This window comes from Muntiacus reevesi, chromosome 4 (assembly GCF_963930625.1).
Source record: "Muntiacus reevesi chromosome 4, mMunRee1.1, whole genome shotgun sequence".
In the NCBI taxonomy this organism is placed as follows: Eukaryota; Metazoa; Chordata; class Mammalia; order Artiodactyla; family Cervidae; genus Muntiacus; species Muntiacus reevesi.
The window spans coordinates 53,338,773-53,361,341 of record NC_089252.1 but is presented as its reverse complement, the minus strand read 5'-3'; the positions used below and the strand labels follow the sequence as shown (position 1 = coordinate 53,361,341).

Here is a 22,569-nt window from a genome sequence, read left to right as displayed (position 1 = left end):
AAATCAGAGCTGGAGGCAGACTGTGGGGAAACGGGTTTTGAGAACATTCAAAAGTTGGAGGCAGAGAAAACAGTCAAGTTACATTTGGGTATTGGCTCTGACGTCTCTCCTCAGACAAGGAGACAGCCTTGCTAAGATGCTATGTGTCAGGAGAGCTCAAGAATATTTTTCAAATAGGGGGACTCATCCTTTATAAAAACTCCTCTAACTCTAGACTAGACTTTCATTTAGCTAGGAAAAACAAACTTCCTACTTGTACAAGGCCATGGCTTTTTGAGTTACACATAAACATATGATCTTTCTCACTGCACACTCAAATACCCTGCATCTTCAGAGTGTGTAAGAATAAAACCCATGGCACAAAGGAAGAGGTAAGAAGAATGAAAAGAAGTTACTGTGAGGAGAAAGCTTAAGGTCTCTAGAAGCAAGGGGAGGGGGACTTTGCTGGGGGTGAGAGAGGACAGGGAGACAAATAACAACGTCACCGTGTGACTGGGGGCCACGTCCCTCCACACACTGGCAGAAGGTAGTGAAAACTCATCATTAGTCAGCCAACATGTGAAAGACGAATGTGACTTAGCTGGCTTGGGGTGGGACACTGTATAACGTCTATATATTTAATTTTTACACAAGCCCAATCTATAAAAGTTAGTACTTCCTAACTTCTAAGAGAACTCAAGAAATTTATACCCCCACAAAACACAGTGGTATTTCCTTCCAGCTCTAAAATGTGTTAGCTCTTATATTCAAGATTCCTTTAGATAGCCTAGGTCCTCTTAATTTCTCTACACATTAAAATTAGATTGCAAATTTCTGCAGAAAAGCTTGCTGAGATTATGACTGGTGTTGCATCAAATTCATATATCAATTTGGGGAGCACCGACTCTGCTAATGTTGATTAAATATGCTTGGTGCAAGGGACTTCCCTGGGGTCCAGTGGTTAAGACTCCATGCCTACAATGCAGGGAGCACAGGTTCGACCCCTGCTCAGGGAACTAAGACCCCACATTCCCAAACAAAATTAATCTTCTTAACAAAAGAGGAGATCAAATAATTTTATGGCTATTTCCTGCAAGATTCTGAATTCATTCTATGACTTTTCTGAGAATAACACTTCTCTGCTGGAAAACATAATATTATTGTCTCTTTAAAAATACAAACATTATCTACTCACGAGCAAGAAGGAAGAAATAATGTGAGGTACATATAACCAGATGCCATAATTACAAAACTGGACAAGTACTTAATAATGTACAAACACATTTCTAATCTTGCGAAACTACATGTATTCTGACTTTACTAGATATATTAACATGTTCTCCATTGAAACAAATTATTCTCAGATCAGAGATAAAATTAATTTTCCTTAATAGTTTACAATTCCCTTTAGCAAATACAATAAACACATTCATTCATGACAACTGAGAGACTATAAGATCCTAACAAGAATTTTTGAATCAGAGAAAAAGATACATTACTTTCAGAACTTGTTTTGACCTAAATGTATTTCAATGCATTTAGAATTAGCATATGAAAGAATGCTTCAAAATCTAGAAATCTGGTTACAGTGTAATAATGAGGCAGCAGGAATTTCTTGAACATCTACTAAGAAAAAAATCTTCATTATAAGTAAATATGTTCTATAATTAAATCACTGGTATTTACTTAATAACCTGGATCTTTTTTAGGGACTAATTCACTTACTTAAAACTAAGATAAACAGCTTGTGTCTTCCACGGTACTTGTCAGCTGTAACCAAACCAACGCATGTCCAGTGAATTACCTAAAATTCAACATAATCCTCAATCATTATGCCACAGACACGTAGGCTTTCAACATGTTTTTTTTCCTTTCTTCAATTTTTTTTTGTATAATAAAGTCTTCTGGATCTATTTGGCTCTATATGTCATGTGAGCGCATGACTTAGATACATCAAAGGGAAGAAAGAAGAGGATGAGAAATGTTTAGTTCATTATATGACCAAATGATGTGAACATTCTTAATACAAAGAAATATATATCTCAGTCCAGAAAAAAATGTAAATATCTCAAAAAATTTTTTTCCTAGCATCTTAAAATCCAATAGAATAAAAGTGAAACTAGAAAACCAAAAGTACTTAATGAAATAATGTGAACTGAAAGCCAGTGTGGCTTATGAGGACAGAGGAGTCAAACATCTCTGAGAAGGATTGACTGAGACTGCCACGGAATCTGTACTAAGTAAACCTAGTCCTGAGGGACTGATTACAATAAAAAGTGGGCAAATTAGGCAGGAGCTAACTACTCAGTTTGGCAAGACACGGGAATCTAAGTCTGAATTTCTTGATTAAATGGCGATGTAAATTCAAAGCAAGCAGTTTTCCAGCCATCATCATCTAACTGCTCTCTTCATTGGCAACATCACCTGCTGCATGAAGGGAACTGAGTATCAAACTGAGACACAAAGGAAATTTGTATCAAATCTAACTTAAAATCATATTTAGACATTGGCTATTAAATATAATCTTTTTCCTGAAAAAGCTTTAGAGCTAAATAATGGGAGTCCTAGATTCTATCCCTCATCTTGCCACTAACCATGCAGTCTTTAATCACAGCATCTCACTTCTGAGGATTAGTTTTCTCATCAAGAGTATTTATACAATGAATTTTGAATCATCTTTAAGTAAAAAAAAAAAAAAAAATCAAATCATAAAGAGCAGGGTCTGAGAGATAAAAATCAAGTCATCTCTTTTGCCTACCTCAATTTCATATATTTTTCTGTTTCACCTGATTGCACCTATTTCTCAGTTCTAAACAGAAATAAAACTGTACTGCAGTCAACAACAGCAACAAAAATAACAGTTTAAAGAACACTAAACTTATGCTCAGAAGAACTATATTCAGATCCTGACTCTTCTATGCAATCTTGAAAGATTTACCACATCTGTAAAAGATGGACAAGAATACCCTTCTTTCAGAAAGTTGCCAGGGGAAATGGACAACACCTTGAAATGTCACTTGCGGAGGTTTCCTTCTCAGGTTCTGCAAGCTGCAATCCCCTTGGTGACCTCTCTTCCCTTAGCGTAAACAGGCAGGGACTTCGCTGGTAGATTCCCGGCTCCCACTGCAGGGGGCACAGGTTCAATCCCTGGTCGGGGAACTAAGACCAGGCGTGCCATACAGAAGGAACACTTAAACTCTGCTTCAGATTTAAAAATAAATAGACAAATAGGTACAGAATAGCTTAGATGCTTACATTTTCCAAATTCAAAGTTGACAGTAAAGAAAAGTAAACCCTGTTTTGCATTTTCATGAAAATCTTCCATAAAAGTGAAAGACTACAAGGTTTGTCTAAAGGTAACTCCCAGTGCTAGACTCACCATGGGGAGAGCCTCTCCGCCCCCGCTCCACATTCAGGTCCATCAGCAACTCTCAAAATCACACCACAAACCGATCCCAGAGCTCAAAGGCACACACACAGACCTGATTCCTAAAGAAATAAATGCCCTCCCGTATTCTATGCTGTTTTCATTTATCATGAAATTTCATTTACCAGAAAACTTCATTCTCCAGTCAATCTGGTGAATCTAGACTTTACAAAAACACATTACTCAAAGGTAAGTAGAACTGTAGTATTTATAGATAAAATGATCTGATGTCTGGGCTCTGACATGGGGACAGGAAGAGGGGGTAAGAGGTATTGGAAAGGATGGAGATGAAATATGACGATCAGTGTGGTGGGTAGAATGCATCTGATCTACCTCGAGGAACAAATGACTTCTTATCCCAGCTGCTAAGACCACTAGGTTGTCTTAGCATTAGTCATCTGGCTAATGACTGCCCCCAGCCAAAGGGAGACACCTTGTCTGCTTCCAGTGGGACAACCCACATCCAATGACTCATCAGTTCGGACAGTGAAAGTGAAAGTTGCTCAGTCTGTCCAACTCTTTGGGGTCCATGGAATTTTCCAGGCCAGAATACTGGAGCGGGTAGTCTTTCCCTTCTCCAAAGGATCTTCCCAACCCAGGGATTGAACCCAGGTCTCCCCCATTGCAGGCAGATTCTTTACCGACTGAGCCACCAAGGAAGCCCAGGAATACTGGCGTGGGTAGCCTATCCCTTCTCCAGCGGATCTTCCCAACCCAGGAATGGAGGCAGGGTCTCCTGCATTGCAGGCAGATTCTTTACCAGCTGAGCTATCAGGGAAGCTCAATTCGGAGAAAAACAGTAAAGGCCAGTCTCCCTCAAATCAATTCAGGATAGTTCGGAGGGGTCATTCCATCTTCTTTCTAGCCTCCAGGGTCACCTGAGATTCTGCTGGGACTCATTACAGCTCAACTCCTCCCTCTGACCAAACCTGCTTCCTTTCTCCAGAATTGGCTCACTAGGAAACTTCAACCATAAAAATAAAGTGTTGAAGCTATTTTTAGTACAAGAGTGCTCACCATATTGTTCTTACTATTAATATTTTTACATATTTGAAAATTTCTCTAATTGTTAATAGGTTCATAGAAAGAACTTTAGTGTCTATCAGTCGGCGATTAAATTATTAGAGAGTCTTACAATACAACACTGCCACATGATATAAGAAATAATCTTTAAAATATACAGTAAGAGGAAAAGGTGCAGTACAGTATATAAAATACACTCCTGTTTTGGGTTCTAAAAGGGGATATATACACACACACACACACACACACACACACACACACACACACCTATATATGTACACACACACAATTATTTATAATTCTGTAATGATACCAATTTTTAAAAAAAATAGTAATGATAACTACCTCTAAAAAAAAAGAGAAATAACAGGCTGGACTGAGTGGGAATCTTAATTCTGAAGATAAATCCTTTGGTCTTAAGGGTTTTTTCCTCCCTACCTTTGAGTATTTCATTGTATTCCAAAAGACAGTTTAATAAATAAATTAAATGGCCCACAGATTCCCCTGGTAGTCCAGTGGTTAGGACTCCACGGTTCCACTGCAGGGGTCAAGGGTTTGATCCGTGGTCCAGGAACCAAGATCCCATAAGCCATGAAGTGGAGCCAAAAGAATAAATAAATAAAATAGATGGCCCTGATTCACCAGGTTCTTTATTTTAAGATGCACATACACACACAAATATGGGGTTTTCAAAAGCCTTTAACTATAATGAACATTTGACTTCAGCCTGTACCTGTTTCAGTACTAGCTCTGCTGGGAGGGACCCGTCCCCACCCGATGATTCGCGACCCCTGCAACCATGCTTTCACAAGTTTCTATACTCTGGTGCAGAACACGCACCACTGTGCATAAGTATTTGTTTATAAATGCACCCACTCCACTAAAAGCTGTGCCCTTCTGGAGGAAAACCAGATCATTCACGTAAGTCCACCGTCTTTATTATTCAATCACGATCAAGCAAACTGCATTGCGTTAGGATACGAGGGGGTTTACCAGCACCCAGAACAGTTACAGACTTTTAGTACTGACACCCTGGCCGCTCAGCTGGTAAAGAATCTGCCTGCAGTGCAGGAGATCCAGGTTCCGGAAGACCCCTAGAGAAGGAAATGGCAAACCACTCTAGCATTTTTGCCTGGAAAACTCCATGGAAAGAGGAGTCTCGTGGACAACAGTCCATGAGATCACAAGAGTCAGACACGACGGAGCGACTAAACCACCACCACTACTGACCAACCGGGGCTGCCCTGGTGGCTGAGATGCTAAGGGATCTGCCTGCAGTGGGAGACCCAGGTTCAATCCCCGCGTCAGGAAGATGCCCTGGAGAAGGGAATGGCACCCACTCCATCTTGCCTGGACAACTCCATGGACAGAGGAGTATGTATTTGTTGAATGATACGTATTTACTTGTTGAATAAACACATATTTATTGAATGAACAAACTGAGAATCACAATAACTAGCATTTATTATTAAGTTTTCACTGTGGGCCAAGCAAGCTATTTCTGAGGAAGAAATATCTCATCTTTTTAGATTTAGAAGAAGATTTAAACTTAATAAGCAAAAAATTAAATTAGAAGAAAATTTAAATTAGATTTAAATCCTTCCCAGACTCTTTGAAGGATCTTACTCCTTAATTTGGAGAAGGAAATGGCAACCCACTCCAGTATTCTTGCCTGGAAAATCCCATGGACTGAGGAGCCTGGTAGACTACAGACCATGGGGTCGCAAAGAGTCAGACACAACTGAGCAACTTCACTTCACTTCACTCCCATAATTACCCTCCCACTGACTACTCTTTTATCTGTCTTTCAATTAAATTAGCCTTTGTCCTTCACACATGTTCTAATCTCACTTCTGTCCAAAACACCTTCACTTGTTACCAGCCCCTGCACGTAAATCTAGTAATCTCTCTCTCCGTCCCTCTTGCATTCATTCTTTATCCCATTTTCTCTCTCTTTCTCTCATTGTTATGACAATCAACACTTTGAAACCTGTGGCCTTTAACACAATGTTCCCACTTTCTTACTACCAACTGCCTCATTACTTTGCCAACAGAGGTCCGTCTAGTCAAGGCTATGGTTTTTCCAGTGGTCATGTATGGATGTGAGAGTTGGACTATAAAGAAAGCTGAGCACCAAAGAATTGATGCTTTTGAACTGTGGTGTTGGAGAAGACTCTTGAGAGTCCCTTGGACTGCAAGGAGATCCAACCAGTCCATCCTAAAGGAGATCAGTCCTGGGTGTTCATTGGAAGGACTGATGCTGAAGCTGAAACTTCAATGCTTTGGCCGCCTCATGCGAAGAGCTGACTCATTGGAAAAGACCCTGATGCTGGGAGGGATTGGGGGCAGGAGGAGAAGGGGACGACAGAGGATGAGATGGCTGGATGGCATCACTGACTCGATGGACATGAGTTTGAGTAAACTCTGGGAGTTGGTAATGGACAGGGAGGCCTGGTGTGCTGCGATTCATGGGGTCACAAAGAGTCGGACACAACTGAACGACTGAACTGAACTGCCTCATGTAATACAGATTGTATCTTCAAACAGACTTAATCTAAGGACACTTAAGCTCTCTCGCTACACAGAGGTCAACAGTTTTGATATGATCCTCCAGGGAAGAACTCTCCAGTACTGCAGAGAGCAGCAAGGTCCCAGGAGAGAAGTGATGAAAGAGGATGCTTTGACATCAATGGACAGTGGATTCCTACTTTCCTAACCATCTTCCTCAGTCCTTATGTGATATTCAGTCTCACATGGCTACTAGTTTGACATGGCTGATCATTTGCTAATCCTTGACTCTCCTCTCTCAGGCTTCCAGTACAGTATGCTCTCCCAGTTATCTTCTTCCTATTTCTTCAGCTTTCTCCTGTTCAGCTACATAAAGGCCTAACAAACCTTAAGAAAAATTCAAGGCAAAGGGGAAAATCTTTCATTTCTCTTTTTCACTAGATTTGGAGGGTTTTTTCTTTTCTTTTCTTTGGTTGCGCCACTCAATGGTTTGTAGGATCTCAGTTTCTCATTGGGATTGAACCCATTTCATGGCAATGAAAGCCTGGAATCCTAACCACTAGGCAACCAGGGAACTCCCAAAAGAATATTTTTAAATTTGACTGTCCTTTTAATAAAAGGCTTAAGATGAAATCTACTTTCCCCCTTGTGATTCTCCCCAATTTTTTTATTATTTGAAAAAATGTTAAATATACAAAAAGTTCAAAAATAGTATAAAGATCACTCAATAAATATTATTTACTAATATTAGCAAATAAATTATTCAAGTTTGACACACTGCACTTGGTTGTGATGCTTCCTTGCTCTTTAGTTCTAGAACAAGTCTTGCTTCATTTTTCATATTGATTTTCATGCTTCATAATAACTTTAAAAAACAAAACCAACTGCTTGAAAAATGTTTCAGGTTTCACATAAGTCTGACTATATTTATGATGTCATTCATCATGCATTCATCTGCCTCCTGCTTTTCTATAAACTGGAAGCTGGATCTAAAGGCATAAGCAGGCTCAAGTGAAACATTCTGGGCAAGTGTCCTTCACACTGTGTCACCAACAGGAGGCACGTGACATCACACTGTCCCACTGTCGGTGATGCCACCCGTAACCACTTGACTAAGGCAGTGACTACCAGCTACCTCCACCATAACTCTTTTTACTCCTTAAAACTATGAATAACGTAGGGAGCGATACTCTGGTAAGACCACCCTGTTCTGCAAAATCTCATGGGATACTGGTATTCCAGATGACTTCTAAAAGCCACGAAATCAGGATTAAATATGAAAAATCTGGTATCAGGTCAGTGTTCATCTCTCTACACAAATGCTAGAGCGAGATACATGCTCAACCCAGGAACACAGGCGTCTTCACAGGAGAGTTAACACTGCCTCGGGCTGTTTGCTTCCTGGGCCCCAGGCAGGCCCTCTGAGGCCTGCAGACAAAAACAAACCCAAATTCTCTCTCTTGAGAATGGGCACATACACATGAACAAAGGCAGGCAGGCCTCCACCTAACAAGAGGGAGAATGAAAAGCAGGGACTACAGACTAAGGAACTAAACGTACTCGCCACCACAGCAATGAATGAAGAAAGGAATCTTTAAAGGTTTGTTCAATTCCACAGAACATCCCTACGTCATTTCTCAAAAAAGTGTGTTCAAGTCAAATTCACGGTGTGATGAAGGAAGTAGTCATTATGATTCTGAATTTTCTCTGTGGTTGTTTTGTGCTTCTGTGGTCAATTCACTGAAGACTTAGAAAAATCTGAGTCAGATGAGAAAGATTGTTATAAAGCAATGAGACAGCCAGGTCGTAAAATGCACTGAAGGAGTCACTGAGCTGCCTCCTCAGAATTAAAAAGTCAGTGAGGGACTTCACCTTCTGAACACTAAGCTTGTCGCTAAGTTGCCAAGATTATACTTTCCTATTTGAGTGGCAAGAAATCTGCTTCCAGGGAACTTGACACTTTAGGACGGCTTTGCTAAAGGAAGTTCCAGGATTCTGTTTCAAAAGAACATGTGGAATGAGCAGATGGCAACAGAATACTCCACTTGCTTCTCATTGCAAAGACAGCCCTGAGCACGTGAGAGCTGGGTTTTGAAGAAGTGTAGCGCTATCTGGTCAAAAATACATCCCAAGTTTAAAAATGATTCAGAGACTTCGAGGCCTATGAATCACATTTTAAATTTCTGCAGCTACTTATGCTCTACCCATCCACCGCCTCAGTTTCAAGAGTTACCGATTAGGCCAAAAGCAAGTGATGCCCACCAAGCCCCTACATGCTAGGGAAAAGAGCCCATCTGGTAGAACCGACCACATCTCCCCCACCTACTGGAATCTCACCACCATCCCCCGTCATTCCTACTTCTTCCCCTCAGAAAGGAAACTGCCGTCAAAACCCTGAGCACTGAAGCTTTTCAGGGTTTATAAAGTAAAATAACCCAGAAAAAGGAACAAACGTGCTTCCCCAGCCAGAAGATGAACTGCACAGTATCCCGGGGATCAGTCAGGTCTGCTGAGTACACGTGAAGACCTGAGGCTCACATGGACTAGGGGAGACCCTGCTCCCCCGTTTGCTAACTGTACCTGCTCCGTCACTCAGTTGGGTACCCCTCTCTGCGACCCAGTGGACCGCGGCCCACGAGGATCCTCTGTCCGTGAAACTCTCCGGGCAAGAATTCTGGAGGGGTTAGCCATTTCCTTCTCCGTTTACTAACTGCAAACCCTGAGGAAACAGGTACCTTTTTCCAAAGAAGAATGTCCTCATTTGTAACATCACCCTCCTCCGTATACACAGACAACAGAAAAATGTTCCACCTGCCACACAAATGTTCTCGGAAAGGTCACCCAAACCTCCCCCTCGCTAAACCCAACGTCGAGTCCTAATCCTCTTTCTTGCCCTACCAGCAGCACTCGCACACTTCATACCGCTCCCCCGAAGACTTCTTCGCCTGGCCCAGGTCCTCAGACGCTGCTGCTGCCGTCAGTCTCCACTTTCCCTCATCTTCTGACTTTAAACGTGGGCAAACCCAGAGCAGAGTCCTTGCACTTCTCTCCTCTGGCAACACACCCTCCCTGTTTCCCTCAGTGATCTCCCCAAGCCTCACGATTTTATTTCTGATGTAACTTTATTTATGCACGTATGGACTTCTGGCTGTGCTGGGTCTTTGTGGCTGCACAGACTTCTTCTCTAGCTGCGTCCGGCGTGGTCCGCTCTCCCGCTGCAGGACAAGGGCATCTCACTGCGGTGCCTTCTCCTGCTGTGCAGCGTGGGCTCCAGGAAGCTCAGGCTTCAGGAGTTGTGGCTCCCAGGCTCCGGAGCATGGCTCAGGAGTTGTGACTCACAGGCTTAGTTGGTCCACAGCATGTGGGATCTTCCCAGACCAGGGCTCGAACCCGTGTCTCCTGCATTGGCAGGCAGATTCTTTACCCCAGAGCCACCGGGAAGCCCCGGCTTCGCGGATTTAAACACCAGCTATGCATTGACAATTCCCAGCTCCCAGCTAGGGGCTCTCCTCTGACTCCACACGCACAAACGCAGCTTCCTATTCAGCACTTCCATCTGGATGGCTAACAAGATTCTCAACTTTGACAGGATCAAAAGGGAGTCTCTGGTCTTCTTCCCCAAACCTGCCCCTCGCACAGTCTTCCCTCGCTCAGGCGACAGCAAGTCATTCTTTGGAGCTCCTTCACCCACTTCAGGTCTCTGCTAAAATGTTATTTGCTCAGTGGCGCCTTTCCTGACCAGTATAAGCTGCAAAATCCACCACCCCAAGAGTACTTTACTATACTGCTCCAGAGCCCGTACAATCATTTAACATACCAAGTGCTTCACTCATTTATTTCTTGTCTGAATCTGCCACTGTAGCATAAATTCCATGAAGGTGATGGTTTATGTTTCTTTTATTCTGTACTGTATTCCCAGTGCCTAGAATTTCAGCTACAAAGGAGGTACTCAAATATTTACTGAATAAATGAACGAAGTAATGAATGAAGACTCTTGAGAGTCCCTTGGACTGCAAGGAGATCCAATCAGTCCATCCTAAAGAAAATCAGTCCTGAATATTCACTGGCAGGACTGATGCTGAAGCTGAAACTCCAATACTTTGGCCTCCTGATGCGAAGAGCTGACTCATTGGAAAAGACCCTGATGCTGGGAAAGATTGAGGGCAGGAGAAGGGGACAACAGAGGATGAGGTGTTTGGATGGCATCACTGACTTGATTAACATAAGTTTGAGTAAGCTCCCGGAGTTAGTGATGGACAGGGAGGCCTGGCATGCTGCAGTCCATGGGGTCGCAAAGAGTCGGACACGATTGAGCAACTGAACTGAACTGAATGAATGAAACGTGTGCCTGGCTTTAAGAAAGTTGTACCATCAACAGATTAAAATACATCTTGATCTTACATGTTTTGGATTTCAGAGTTTTTTATCAATGAATTTTTCTGTAATAATGTCAACAATTAATACAAATCCCCTTAATCAAGTCCCCGTTAGCATACTAGTTGTAGCTGCAGCTACACGTTGCACCTGTAGTCTAGCCTCTTTCATTTTATGTGACAGATACACAATAAGACACTTCTTAGGACCTAGGCAGCAAATTAACTAAATGGTTTACTTTAAGTGATTGTTACCACACTCACTAAGGTCTATTAAACTTAGTAACTTTAAGTAAAGTTTCTTAAACTTAGCAAACTGGTGTTTTATTAGTGTGCGCTTCTCCTTGTTAATGGTGGTGTTTATTGTTGACTCATATTTGAAATGTTTAGAAAAAAGAAGAGCCCTTGAGAAAGACAGCCAAATGAGAAACGGGACTGTGAGAACAGACGGTAACTGGCGCGCTCTATCCATCTGTTATCAGTGACATACAGTAACCACCGACATTCATAAAGAAACACGTGTGTGCAAAACGCCAGTGAAATGTCTTCAGGGAGCTTGAAGGGTCATAAGTTACAACTGCTAACTGGGCCGGAGACAGTGGTTAAACAACCACATCTTTCCAGCGGTTTTCCATTCTACAAGAGCCTACAGAATAACTCTCAACACTTTAGAAAGCTTCTCCATCCCGAACTGACCAGTGCCCTAACGTTTCATTGCTCCAACATTTTTTGATGACTACTAACGCAAGCAACTATCAGTCCAAAGAACCTACATTTTCATTAAACATCACCAACACATTTGGAAAAGATGCCTAATTTTACTTAAATTAATTACCATTTTATGAATTTAGTGTCTATGTTACTTAATACAAAAGAAATAAAAATTTCACTTGGACAGAACTTGCTGAATACAGCCACAGTGTAAGACTTCGTCCAACATTATCTTTTGTGCTCCTATCAGCAAAGCAGTTTTAAGTATCAGAAACAGATCCAGGTTTCCCAGGTGGCACAGTGGTAAAGAATCCGCCTGCCAATGCAAGAGATGAGAGAGATTCAGGTTCAATCTCTGGGTCGGGAAGATCCCCTGGAGTAGGAAATGGCAAACCACTCCAGTATTCATGCCTGGAAAATTCCAATGACAGAGGAGTCTGGTGGGCTGCAGTCCATGGGGTCGAAAAAGAGTCAGACAGGACTGCGTACAGCACAGATCCATACAAAAGCTCTCAGAGGGCTCTGCCCATGATCACTGGCATCCATCTAGGTAAGACTGAGGACACTTTGTAAAGTGCAGCAATGAAATGGGCAAAATGGGACGAGAATCTATAAACCTCACGGACCCCATACTCTAAATCACTGAGCTTATCTGTTCCAACAAACAAAATAGTGTCACAGAAAAATGTAACAGATAAACCAATAATAAAAATGCTACCGAGGACTTCCCTGGTGGTACAGGGGATGGGAATCCGCCTGCCAATGCACAGGGTACAGGTTTGATCACTGGTCCAGGAAGATTCCACACACCGTGGAGCAACTAAGCCCATTCACCCAACTCCTGAGCCTCTGCTCCAAAGCCCGGAGCCACAGCTAATGAACCATGTGCCGCAACTATGGAAACTCTCAGACCCCAGAGCCCGCGCTCTGCAATGCGTGAAGCCACCACAACGAAACTAGAGAGCAGCTCCCCCTCCACAGTTAGAGAAAAGCCCACGCAAAGCGAGGAAGACCCAGCAAAGGCAAAAGCTAAAAAAAAAGTGCTCCCTAGTTCCAGGTCTAACTCTATAAGTACCAAAACTATTTCAAGATTTGTACTACGAATTTTGATCTCTGTCTAGTAGAACACACACACAAAGGTAAAACATCAATATATGAAAATCAGTAGCACTTTCTTCTTTCAGCAATAATCTACTTTAAATTGGTATATGTTCACAATTTTTTTTAAACTACGAAACTTTTCTTTCTGCTTGGTCATAAATGGAAGACTATCCCATGCTCTTGAATAAGGTGATATAATGTTATAAAGACATCAGTTTTCCCCATAATAAACATACATTCAATGCACAGTAAATCAAAATTCTAGGTGTATTGTTTTTTAGAAACTAGCTTCAAAATACATAGAAAAGAATAAAAATCCACAAAAAGTCAAGCCAACTTTGAAAATCAAAAAAGAATGGAAAACTTGCCTATCAGAAATTTAACATCACTAGTCATTTGGGAAACATAAATTAAGACCACAATACCACAATACCACTTTGGTATTAAGTGATAATACCAAATGCTGGCTAGGATGCAAAGAGGCTCAGTCTCTCATACATTGCTGGTGGGAACATCCGCAAGCAGCTTGAAAGAGGTCTTGGTGGAGACAGAATAGTTCTGTAACTTTTTTTTAAATTTCTTATTTATCTATCTATTTGCCTGTGCCAGGTCTTAGCTGCAGCATGTGGGATCTAGTTTCCTAGTCAGGGATCAAACCTGGGCTCCCTGCATCAGGAGTGTGGAGTCCTAGCCACTGGTCCACCAGGGAAGTCCCCAGTTCTGTATCTTGACTGCAGCGATGGTTACAGGTATCTATCTACACAGGTGATAAAACGGCAAAGAACTACATAAGGCATTGTACCAATGTCAACTGATTGGTTTTACTATTTCACTATAGTTGTATAAAATATAACCATGGAAGGAAACTGGGTGAACTTACATGAAATGTAACCAGTGGGGGAAATCAGACCTCTCAGTAGCACTTCTGCAACTTCCTTAATCTATAACTATTTCAACATAAAGCTAAAACAAAATAAATGGAAAGACTTACTTATGTAGGAAACAAATAATCACACAAAGCCATAGTACTAAAACAGCGTGATATTAGAACAAAAGCAAAGAAATGAGCCAAAGGAACAGACTACAGTGTTTGGAGTTTATATGAGAGGTTAATACACAGCGAGTGTAGCACCATTTATCTGTGGGGAAAGGAGAGACTGACACTAGGAAATCTGACACACTATATGGAAAATAAACTGGATCTCTATCTTGTGACATGTAAAAAAACACTCTGGATGGATTCGAGACCTATAAATTTAAAGGAAAACTATAAAGTTAGCAGTACATAAAATAGGAGAATAATTTTGTGACACAGAGTTGTAGAAAGATTTCTTTAATAAAAAACACAAAGCATAAGCAAAAAAAATTTTAATTTTATTATGTCAAACTGAAAATTTCTGTTCAATGAAGGACATCATAAAATCAAGTTGGAGACAAATGACAGAATGGGAACAGATATAAAACTTGAAGGACTAGTATCGAGGAAACGGGCTCCCCGGGTGGCTCAGTGGTAAAGAATCCACCTGCCAATGCAGGAGACACAGGTTCGATCCCTGGTCCGGGAAGATCCTCTGGAGAAGGAAATGGCAACCCACTCCAGTATCCTTGTCTGGGAAACCCCATGGACAGAGGAGTTTGCTGGGCATGTCGCAAAAGAGCAGGACACAATTTAGCGACTAAAACAACAAACAACAACCTAGGAAATACAAGGAGCTTCTGAAGATCAACAAGGAAAAGTGTGAAACTTCAGAATAAAAACAGGTAAAGCATATGCAAAACAGATAGCCCATGGGAATCTGCTGTATGCCTCAGGGAACCCAAACAGGGACTCTGAAACAACCCAGAGGGGTGGGGTGGGGAGGGAGATGGGAGGGAGGGTCAAGGGGGGGGCACATAGGTATACCTGTGGCTGACTCATGTTGATGTTTGGCAGAAACCAACAAAATTCTGTAAAGCAATTATTCTTCAATTAAAAAATAATTTTTTTTTAATGGGTAAAGGAATGAACAATTTTACAAAAGGAAAAACCCCAAAGGATAAAATGCTCATAAACAGAGACACAAACTCATGAGTAATAGTGAAAAGTATTCAAAATGAGATTCACTCTGTACCCAGAGGTCTGGAGGAAAGCAGGGGGCCGGATACACTGAGCATCAGTGGGCATACAAGGATACAGAAACTCTCCTGAACTGCCTGCAGGAAGACAGGCCACTGCAGCTCGTTCTGGGAACACAATCTGGCAAACCTTCAATAAAACACACAAACACGCTATGATCCAGACATCGTGTTGCTTGAGGGATATCTCAAAGAAAGCACCACAGAGGTCTAAAAGATACATGTATCACAGCATTGCCTGAAGTGGCAGGAAAGTGAAAGTTAGATGGGCATCCACAAAGAGGAGAGTGTGCTTATTAACTGTAGGAGACGCAAATTCTGAAATACTGTGCAGCAACTAGAAGCAATAGATGGCAAAACAAATAGATCCTTAAATAGTAGATAGTGGGGCTACCTGGGGGCTCAGTGGTAGAAGAATCCAACTGCCAATGCAGGAGACACCAGTTCCATCTCTGATTCAGGAAGATCCCATATGCTGCGGAGCAACTAAATCCCTGCAACACAACTATTGAGCTTGTGCTCTAGATCCCACATGCTGCAACTACTGAAACCCAAGAGCCCTGGGCCCACGCTCTGCAGCTACAGAAGCCACCGCAGTGAGAGGCCCAAGCACTGAAACTAGAGTACCCGCTCCCCGCAACCAAAGAAAAGTCGGGGACTTCCCTGGTTGTCCAGCAGTTAAGCCTCCGCGCTTCCAATGCAGGTGGCCTGGGTTCCACTCCTGGTCAGGGAACTAGATCCTACACACGGAAAATAAAAGATCTCATTTCCGGCAAGGAATATCCCACATGCCACAACTAAGACTCCAGCACAACCAAATAAACAAATATTTTTTAAAAAAAAAGAATAGCCCACACACAGAAACCAAGGCCTAGCACAGCCAAAAATAAATGAAGAAATAATATTAAAAATAGTAGCGAGCAGGAAGAGAAAAAAATTTAATGAGATCATGTACAATATCAGCTCTATAAATTTAAAATGTGGGGGCTCAAAACAACATATATCGAGGAACACACACCAACAAAGGATACGTATCATACATGCTGCAATGGTTGCCTATGGGTTGGTGGGCAAGGGAAGGGAGTGGAAATTGGAAATAAAAGACAAAGAATAGGGGAAAGAAAAAAAACAGGAGATATGTAGAACATCCCAGTGATGATCGCTGAATTGAAGAAGATTAACGCAACCCTCTGCATCTGAGATCCAAAACGAACCTCAGGACTGACGGAGCATAGAGGACACCGGAAAGGCTAACCGTCATCCCACCTTCCGATGACAAAGGCTCAACACCAGCTCACTCTTGGAGAGTCTGCCAGGCTAGTCTGTTACACAGATAAACCAACCACCTCACCTCCTCTGTTTCAAACCGGAACTTCTATCCAAACAAAAGGAAGTCATAAGATCACACTCAGTCCTTGGGCCAGTCTGCGTTCCTACATCTTGCCTCAGAATGTCTGGAGGTAGCGGCGACCTCAGATGTTCAATAACTCACTGAGAACCACCATAATCAGTGATCTGAGACCTACAGAATTCACTCTCAGCTGATCTGCCTGCGGGGTGAGTACCCAGGCTGGCCACTAGGGCAGAGGCAGCTGGGATAGCCACTAGAAGGGGTGTGATCCTCTCCCCACTAGACTGAAGAGACTGCGGGGAATGTTAGAGAGCTACCGGGCAGTTAATATTCTTCTGTTGGAATATGAATCTTGGTCCCAGGATCTGTGCCTTTTCTCACTTTGCTATACTGTCTAAAATGGCTCTGAACTAGAATCCAAATATAAATAAAGGATGGTATTCCCTTTTACTAAAAAGGAAAAGAAAAGGGGGGGGTGGGCTTTCCTAGTAGTGCAGTGGTTAAGAATCCGCTTTGCAATGCAGAGGACACGGGTTCCATCCCTGGTTCGGGAAGATTCCACATGCATCTGAGCAACTAGGCCCATGTGCCACAACTACTGATCCCGCGAGGGGCAACTTCTGAAGCCCGCGTGCCCTGGATACGCGTCTGTGCTCCGCAGCAGGAGACGCTGCTGCGGTGAGAAGCCCGCGCGCTGCAACCAGAGAATAAGCCCCATGCGCTGCAACTAGAGAGAGCTTGTACCGTAAGGAAGACCCAGCACAACCAAAAATAAGTTACATAAATAAAATTAAAGAAAAAATGCATGTGTGGAATCTAAAATATGACACAAACGAACTTATCTTTGCAACAGACTCACACATGTGGAGAACAGGCTTGTGATTTTGCCAAGGGGGAGGGTGGGTGGAGGAGGCAAGGACTGGGAGTTTGAGATTAGCAAATGCAGACTATTAGATATTTGTATTACTGAATCACCTTGCCGTACACCAGGAACTAACACAACATTGTAAATCAACTATATGTCAATAAAATATTTTTTAAAAAAGGAAAATTAACCAGGCATTTAATACGTGTTTACACTGTTCTGGTTGCCCAATTAGAAATAACATGTTATTTTGAATGAAATCAAGGTAACCTTTGATTCTTCGTAATATCAAAGGCATTTCAACACTTTATTATCGTTTTTAAGCTGTCCTTCACCTCCATACTGTCACAAATTTCTTATAAAGAAACGAGTGTGTGTATTTCAAAACTCAGTTTCTCTCATGTAACAGGCGATCCTGACATCCTGCCTGTAAAGCCCTAAATAATAAACATCTCAAAGAATCACAGCTTGACTTTTTTGGCTCATGTCAAATGCTACTGTGAAAGCAAACTGTAGCTCTCTCTCTCACTGAACCCTAAAATCAGATGCATCAACTCCAACGCTTCCTGTGATGCAGCTGCCATAATTTCAAATTCTAGGACCTGAGAAACTGACACAGCAAGTGAATCAAAGCACAAAACGGCAGCTTTTGAATACAAAGCGGGGGGTATGGCTAACTCCAAGCATAGAGCTTCAGAAAGCTGGGACCCACTAAGTAAGTGGGCGCCGGGGGCAGGTATCCTCTTAGATCAAGTCCTAGGCCAGGGAGACGAGAGCGGGCAGGTGTGCTAACAGACGTCTCAGCACCCTGGGCAAGGGCAAACCAAAGAGCATCGGGAAGGGCTGTGGGTACCCCCAAAGCAAGCACAACATTTCCCCAAAGCGCTGTCAAGAACCACCCACCCGTCAACGTCAAGCATATCGCTCCGTTTTGATTGTCACTTGAGGGGCAAGGTGGTTCCATCCCAAGACCAGAGCCAGCGGTAGGAGCGCTGTCACTCACTAGGCCGGGGGGCCCCGAAGACCCCGGGCAGGACCCACGCTCCGGGCACCGGCGCCGAGCTGCGGGCCCGGACCGGATCAGAGCGTCCAGCGGCGGCGCTCGGACGGCGGGCACCGCCGCCAGAGGGAGCGGGGCGGGGACCCCCGAGCCCCGGCCCCTGAGCCCCACGGCGGGGGCGCAGCCGCGCTGGGACCTCCTCCGGGAAAGCCCGAGAGCCCCCTCACCTGTCACAGCTTCATCGTGTGCCTGGCTATATCCCGTCCCTCCGGCCAACAGGACCAGGCGAGGATGTATCCGGGAGGGACGCCGGGTGGGCACACCCGGGCGCGGAAACTTCGGGCTGGAACCCCAGCCCAGCCTCCGCCTCGCTAGCGCGGCTACGAGGCGCCCGTTGCCGCCTCCACCGCCGCCACCGCCGCCGCCGCTGCAGCAAATCAGCTGACACCCGCCAACTGCCGTGACGTCCTCTGCAACTGTCGCAAAAAAAAATGAGGGGGTGGGAAAGGCTAGTCTCCACACAGGCCCGGCCTAAGCCGGCACCGGAGAGGCGGGCTGCGTTACCATGGAGACCACCCGGAGGCCGCCATGTCGGCTGAGGGCAGGGAGTGCGCGGCCGACATTTTGGTTACGGGAAAGCCTCTCTAGGCGCTCTTCTCGCCTCGGATTCCCCCCACACACGCACCGCCAGCCTGAAAGGACCAAGATGGAAGGATGGAGGAGATGGCAGGTCTCGGTGTTTGCGCCCAGTGACCGGGATGCTTCGGGTTTACCCTTTTGCCCGCCCCCCTCACCGCCCCCCCCCCCCCCCGAGGCTCGGGCCAGACTCCTGGAACGTGTTAGCTCTGGAGCCTGGTTACTGTTACCTCTGACCCCGATCTTGGCTGCTGGCCCCTTGACGCAGAGGGCCAGAGAAGGAACCCGGCTGCTTGACTAGGGGAAGTCTGACCTTGTGCAACGACGTCCCTGCTCAGGAGAGGGAAGGCATGGACACCCGTGTGGGCGGCAGCAGCGTGGGACGCAAGTGCTGCTTCCGGAAGGCCGTGGGTGCGGACCCTGGCTCCTCTGCTGCGCACTGTGGCACTGTGTCACCTGGGAGGTCTTGCCTTTTCCCTCTTTATTCTCCTCAGCGTTCCCACAAGCGAAGTCGGCATAACGGTCTCACGGAAGTCTGGGTGGTTAAAGGAGTTCAGTAGATGTTCGTTACATACCGTGCTCCCTTATTTTCATCTCAAATGTTTGCTGAATGAATGAGTGGGTAGCCAAGGAGGGGAAAAAAACGGTGCCATGCTTGTGACCTACAGTCAGCTGTGTTAAAAAGATGCACAGTGTATCCATTCCCTAGCTTTGTTTATCCTTTGTAATCTCGCTAATGGTTTATAAGGACAGGGAAGAATTCTGTTGCAGCCTCTAAAGCTAACTTGGGGAGATTGTTAAAATGTAAGTTTCTGATTTTGTAGGTCTGGAGATTCTCCCCTTCTAACAAGCTCCCCGGTAATGCCTATTCCTGCTGGTCTTCGGATCCCACCTGGATTAGCAGAGCCCTACTGGATGGACCCTGAAGCGCTGGTGAGGGAATCATAGCAGAGAAACAACTTCAGACTGTACCGTTTCTGTGTGAATTCCACGCCCCCCGCCCCCCCACAAAAGAGCTAAGTGTTGGTTTGGTCAAAAGGCTTCCTGTCAACGGTTTACTATTCCTGGGTGCAGGGTGTAGAAGCTGTAAGGGAAGTTTCATCCAGGGAGGTTACTGAGCACCGGATGAAATGAGAGCCCAGGAAATAGCCTCTCAGCACCTCTGAGGGAAGAGCCTCTGAGAGGTGGTGAGGAGCTTGTATATAAAAACTAAATTTGCGGGCATCCCCTGGCAGTCCAGTGATTAGGACTTGGCACCTTCACTGTTGGGGTCCAGGTTCAATCCCTCATCAGGGAACTGAGTTCCCACAAGCCTAAGATCCCACAAGCAGTGCCGCACAGAAAGCGGCAGAGGGGCTGTGGAAAAGGAAACTTCACTGGGAAATACACAGGCCAAATGTACGTCTTGGCTAAAGATTCCTGCTAATCACACACACACACACCCGCCCCCCCCCCCCACACACACACCCTTGGCTAAAGATTCCTGCTAAACACACACACACACACACACACACACACACACACCCTTGGCTAAAGATTCCTGCTAAACACACACACACACACACACACACACACACACCCTTGGCTAAAGATTCCTGCTAAACACACACACACACACACACACACCCTTGGCTAAAGATTCCTGCTAAACACACACACACACACACACACACACACACACACCCTTGGCTAAAGATTCCTGCTAAACACACACACACACACACACACCTTCCTTCAAGTTAATGATATTAGTGCTTTCTTAGTGCTGGGCGTGCTTCGTCACTCAGTCGGGTCTGACTCTTTGCGTCCACATGGACTGTGTAGCCCGCCAGGCTCCTTGTCCATGGGATTCTCCAGGCAAGAATACTGGAATGGGTTGTCATGCCCTCCTCCAGGGGATCTTGCTGACCCAGGGATCGAACTCCGGTCTCCCGCATTGCAGGCGGATTCTTTATCATCTGAGCCACCAGGAGAGCCCTTTCTCTGTGTGGGAAGATGCAAAAATTATCTCGCAGTGGGTCACTGAAATTCTTCCTTGACTATGCATATTTATTATTTAGGAGCCAGAACACATATATCCAAAACACAGAATGCTCCCTCCTGTTTTTCTCCACCCTGAATTCCCCTCAGGGTAGTGGGTTGCAACTTAACCCTTAGTATAATTGGGTGATGAGCAAGTCTCTTCTTTCTGTTTACATCTTCCTTTCCTCCTTTGGGTCATAGATTTGACCATTTGAGGAGGCATTTTATGATCAGTTTGTCCCATAGTGCTAGGAATGCTCATTCCTGGGTCAGGCAAGCATTTTGTTGAAAGGCCTTTCAGGTGCTATATCTGGTGTGTTGTTGTTTAGTCGCTAAGCGACCCTATGGACTGCAGTCTGCCCTGCCCCTCTGTCCATGGGATTCCCCAGGCAAGAATTAGGGAGAGGGTTTCCATTTCTTTCTCCAAGGGATCTTACTGACCCCAGGATTGAACCCAGGTCTCTTGCATTGCAGGTGGATTCTTTACCACTGAGCCATCTGGGAAGCCCTATATCTGAATTAGGTCCTGTTAATAACCTCAACTTCTCTGGATTATGTGTTTTACTAGTCCATTATGATTCAGGAATTATTTGTCTCCTGTTGCTTTTTCCTATATCTAGAGTTGTACTATTATAAGTAATTTTGTATAGAGCTATATATGTGATCAATTGCTTCAAGACAATTATCCATCATTAGTTTTGTTATACATCAAGTAATGTAAAGAACAATTATCTTATAAAAGACAGGCATATTTAGCACTAATATGCTGTGCTAAGTCGCTTCACTCGTTTCCAACTCTGCGATGCTATGGACTGTAGCCCACCAGGCTCCTCTGTCCATGGGATTCTCCAGGCAACAATACTGGAGTGGGTTGCTATGCTCTCCTCCAGGGGATCTTCCCAACCCAGAGATCAAACCTGCATCTCTTACATCAAGGGGTGGACTCTTTACCACCAGCATCATCTGGAAAGCCCATAAATAATATAGCTAATAACATTAATAAAGTCACAGTATAGCAACAAGAGACATAAACCATAAACAGTCTGAAAACAACAAAGAGAAAAATGTACAACGCTGATTAGGGTACCTAGTTGTAACCAGGATCACAATAAGCCAACAAGTCCAGAGGGGAGCCTGCTGTAAAAGGGAAATTCTGGAGAGATTCTGTAGAGAGGAAAAAAATAAATGTCTTATATCATCTCCAAAGGTACACTTTATCAACTTGCTTCTTGTTGTAGTTACTGTAAAAGGAAAGGTTTACTTTTCTCTGGAAAACAAATAGTAAAAGCCATTAATATTTAAGAGAAAAAGTCATAAAGTTATACATTTTATTTATCAGGTCATTCAGCCCCATGAAATTGATTCTTGTTGATTTAGATTGTTTTGTTAGTAGTTTTAGGAGGCCATCAGGTTTTCCATTTGCGTTTTGGTATTTCCTACACAGTTCAGTAGTATGAT

General features: G+C 44.0%; 1 protein-coding gene and 1 long non-coding RNA gene across 4 annotated transcripts in view; one reads left to right on the top strand and one right to left on the bottom strand.

Annotated features, from left to right (window-relative positions):
- WDR7 (WD repeat domain 7) overlaps positions 1 to 18,928 on the bottom strand; it is a 331,772-nt gene extending 312,844 nt beyond the window's left edge. The window contains exon 1 of one of the 2 annotated variants that reach the window (XM_065932803.1): positions 18,681 to 18,928. The gene's annotated coding sequence lies outside the window, so the exon portion shown is untranslated. The remainder of the gene's footprint in view (positions 1 to 18,680) is intronic. The other variant, XM_065932802.1, reaches the window with a different exon arrangement.
- Positions 18,929 to 18,962: 34 nt separating this feature from the next.
- On the top strand, positions 18,963 to 21,912 carry LOC136166489 (uncharacterized). Of its 2 annotated transcripts, none has more exons than XR_010662922.1 (3): positions 18,963 to 19,500; positions 19,914 to 20,022; positions 21,586 to 21,912. It is a non-coding gene; the product is annotated as an uncharacterized lncRNA (long non-coding RNA). The 2 variants fall into 2 exon arrangements; XR_010662923.1 differs by having other exon boundaries at positions 18,963 to 19,552.
- The last annotated feature ends 657 nt before the right edge of the window (positions 21,913 to 22,569 follow it).